The sequence below is a fragment of the Engystomops pustulosus genome, chromosome 2 (genome assembly GCF_040894005.1).
Source record: "Engystomops pustulosus chromosome 2, aEngPut4.maternal, whole genome shotgun sequence".
NCBI classification, from domain to species: domain Eukaryota; kingdom Metazoa; phylum Chordata; class Amphibia; order Anura; family Leptodactylidae; genus Engystomops; species Engystomops pustulosus.
This window is the reverse complement of record NC_092412.1, coordinates 245,341,151-245,345,352: the sequence shown is the minus strand read 5'-3', so window position 1 is coordinate 245,345,352 and position 4,202 is coordinate 245,341,151. Positions and strand designations below refer to the sequence as shown.

Here is a 4,202-nt window from a genome sequence, read left to right as displayed (position 1 = left end):
TAGGGGACCGCCTGTACTGGCAGGACTACACTACACTCAATGCAAAAAGTGCCACATTTTTGGGCTCAAAATTCTGCCTTTAGTGTGGGGAGACACAGAGGATGTTGTGGAAAGCTGGAGAATTGTGGAGTGGGTACAGTGAAATTATTTTTTTTATTTTATCACTTTTTACTGGGCAAACGCTTCAGAAGTCTCTTAGAGCAGAGCTATTCTAGTTGCCCATGGCAACCAATCAGAGCTCAGCTTTCATTTCCCCACAGCTGTTTATAAAATTTAAGCTGAGCTCTGATTGGTTTCCATGGGCAACTAGAACAGTTTTACCTCAGACGCTTCTCATATATCTCCCCCAATTGTGTCTTAGCTGCAATTTCTCGCACAACCTGAGATGAGGTGTGGCGCTGTTGTCACAAGAAATTAGTCATGTGCTGTACCATCTCTTTAATGCTTATGGCTTATGTAGTGTTAAGTCAGATATTATTACAATCCGACGCACGGAGGATTCTGGGGATTGTAGAACTTATTTTCATGATTTATGATACATGTAGTCCTATGTGTTAAAGGGCTTTTTCAGGAAAAGAAATAAGTATGTACTTTTTTACAAAAACAGCGCCGCTTCTGTCCATGAGTAGCGCCCGGTAATGCAGCATCATAAGAGACAGAACTACAGGACAGTGAAAAGATGTGGCGCCGGTGCTAAGTATTCTAACATTTTTAAAAATGTCCTTCCCGAGGGGCTATTTGTTACTATTACATGGGTCTGCGTGATGGATTTGGGGGTTGGATAAGCACACGTGTCCTAAGATGTCATGTCATTCCTCACTAGTCCAGTGTGACTCCATGAGGGGTAACTCGGTTTCTTGTCATTATGTGACTTCTTGTATCCATTTACAAGCAGATTTTCTCCCTGTAGTCTCTGTAAGCAAATTTAACTTCCTCTCTGTACTAGTGTGTGGAGACCTAGCTGCTGTGACTCACTGCTCCCCCTCTCCATAGACTTCTGTGTAGTCTGACATCTCGGTCAACTTCCGTCTGTTTTGTTTGCCAGCACCTGATATATCATATAAGTATCATATATATAGGGGGGACATTAATCATAGGGGGTCTCAGGTTCGCCTATTTTTGCACCTGGTTTGCTCTTCTTTTTGGCTCCTGATCTATGATGGATCTAGTTCTGCCTTAGTAAATGCACTTTGGAATTGTCGCATGTCCGATTCATTTGTGCCTAAATTTGCACCTAATTTGTCTCAAATTGTTAGATCTCATTTGTGAGCAATAATGAAAGGAGACTGAGAAAATGTGACAGAACGTTCAGGGCGTCATCTCTGCACAAAAACCTATCATTGTGATGTAAATGCAGGGACTAAAAGTGACAGAGATGTAAAAAAAAAAAATAAAATTCTTGCTGAAATGAGTCTTTTCCTTTTTTATTATAATTTACATGAAACGGAGTCTGATAATATTCTCAGATCTGTACAGTAAGACAATAATCACTCCCAGAGATGATCCCATAGACAATGATGAAGTCGTTACTGGAGAAATTTTACATTTTAAAACTGCTCCGAAGGATTTTCCATGTTGCATAGAGGGAATTCTTCATTTGGGAACCTAAAATGTATGTTTTTAGTAATGAAAAGGGAAGTTTTTTGGAAGTGCACCTGCTCAGAGTAGGTGCATTTTTGCGCCTTTTTTTTGCACCTTTTTGGGCGCATTTTTGTGATAGATCCCGTGCAAACATCTGTATAGGACGCACTCACTATGTCAGATAAGGTGCAGGGACTCAAAACCGCAAAGTGCCGGACTTTGCCGTGCCAAATTAACGAGATGCGCCAGATTTTAGCGCTAAAAGATGCTCAAAACAGTCTAACAGACTATGATTAATGTCCCCCCATACAGTATTTATATCTATAAACATGAATAAACACCATTATCTTTAATCATGTTTTTATATCAACTAAAATGTATAAAACATCACATTTTTTTTATTATATAAACTTTAAATTAAAGACTGTTCTGTCAAATTCTGCAATTGGAAAAAGAATTGATGTTCAGCCCATTAAGCAAAATGTCCAACTGAACAGAGGACGCCGAGCCTAAAGTTCAGGTCTGCTCATCTCTACTAGCAGTACAATTTTTGAATCTAGTTTATGTAACTTTTTTCTTCTGTCTTTCAATAGTTTCTACAGACCTTTGAGATCTATATCGACAACATAGAGGGGCTCATTTACTAAGGGTCGCAGATCGCACTTTCGTCAGACTGTGCGCCGTTTTCAGGGATTACACGGCTTGGACAGGTATTTAGCAAGTGTCTGCACTGGGATTATGGCACACGCGGTCGGATTGTGGCGCGGCTGTGCTGGCTTCCATGCGACACAAATTGGGGGGCGGGCCGTCGGATGATCAGACTGATTCGGACTGAGCACTGTATTTAACTTTCAAATTGTGTTGCAGGACAATGCACTTACATGCACCAGGAAGAAGAAGGTGAACTCCGGTGGACCTGAGCGGGGAAGCGTCACATGCAGGATATCGGGCGCACGATCTTAGTGAATCGCGGCACAGTGCATCATCGTCGGAGAATGCACTTTCGCGGAACTCCAGTTTTTGAGCATTTCAGGACCTTCAAAAGACAGAATAAAGATTGACCAAACTCGCATCAATAAAAACATCAGCATGAAATGATAACATTTTGGTTTTACTGATCCAAAGAAGAGGATGCGTCATTTGGAGCACAGAGTGAAATACATTGAGGCAGATTTACTTACCCGGTCCGTTCGCGATCCAGCGGCGCGTTCTCTGCGGTGGATTCGGGTCCGGCCGGGATTCACTCCGCTGTCCACCCGGTGGCGCTGCTGCGCTGAAGTTCCCCGGAGGCGCACTGGAATGCCCTGAAATTCACCGGCCTATACCTGGTGAAGGTAATTTTCGCTACACATTTTTTGTCTTAAATGCGGCAGTTTTTCCGAATCCGTCGGGTTTTTGTTCGGCCACGCCCCCGATTTCCGTCGCATGCATGTCAGCGCCGATGCGCCACAATCCGATTGCGTGCGCCAAAATCCCGGGGCAATTCAGGTACAATCGGCGCAAATCGGAAATATTCGGGTACACGTTGTGGTAAAAGTATGAAATACGGCCATGATTTACTAAGTGAAGTCCCCTGCCATCTTTTAATTACATTTACATTTAGCCATAGCCAGCCAAAGTCTCACCCCATTTGCAGTGCAAATATTCATTACACTTTAGATTCCAGATGAGATCTGCCAGGAAGAAATGCTAATGTGGTGCCCAATTACACCAGGTGCTCCATGCTAAGCAAAAGGCTAAAGGGAAGCCTGTGTGTATAGAGAGTGTGGTGAGTCACACCTATCCCAGGCACATATCCTGGGCCAGGGACAAAAGATGGAACATTTTGGTGTGTTTTTATCCTGCCAGAAATTAAAACCAGAGACAATGGAAACTCTTATTTATCAAATAACTTAGTCACATCTTTAGTTATAAGGTCCAACCAACAGTATAGGATCGAGGCTAGCTTCATCGTCCTTGCCAATCTTGAATAGGTGGGGCTCTAGGAACTCCACTAAATCACCTAACACCCCTATTCCTGGGCACAGACCTCTCTTGAGTGGTATGTCGCAAAAGGTAATGAGGTTCCCAGTGGATTGGAGGTAATGGTGCAATTGTTCCACCCTCCTATCCAGAGTTATGGCATTTCATAACAACAAATGTGTCTCACTGAGGTGGGGAGGGGGGGGGGTGTATTTTACTATCATGTGAACATCCCTTTCTAGATGATTTCACAAGCTGGGGGCGGGGGGATGACCCATTGGGGGTCATTTACTAAGGGCCCGATTCGCGTTTTCCCGACGCGTTACCCGAATATTTCCGATTTGCGCCGATTGTACCTGAATTGCCCCGGGATTTTGGCGCACGCGATCGGATTGTGGCGCATCGGCGCCAGCATGCGCGCGACGGAAATCGGGGGGCATGGCCGAACGAAAACCCGACGTATTCGGAAAAACCGCCGCATTTAAAAACCGAAAATGTGTCGCTTGGGAAGCGCTTACCTTCACCTGGTCCAGCTCGGTGTCTTCCGGCGCGTTCAGATGATTTTCAGCGCAGCAGCGCCACCTGGTGGACGGCAGAGGAACTACCTTCATAAATCCCGTCCGGACCTGAATCCTGTGCAGAGAACGTGCCGCTGGATC

General features: G+C 44.5%; 1 long non-coding RNA gene across 1 annotated transcript; it reads left to right on the top strand.

Moving 5' to 3' along the window:
• Positions 1-317: 317 nt before the first annotated feature.
• LOC140116789 (uncharacterized) lies at positions 318-2,984 on the top strand. The gene is made up of 3 exons (XR_011852963.1): positions 318-390; positions 2,175-2,291; positions 2,449-2,984. It is a non-coding gene; the product is annotated as an uncharacterized lncRNA (long non-coding RNA).
• The last annotated feature ends 1,218 nt before the right edge of the window (positions 2,985-4,202 follow it).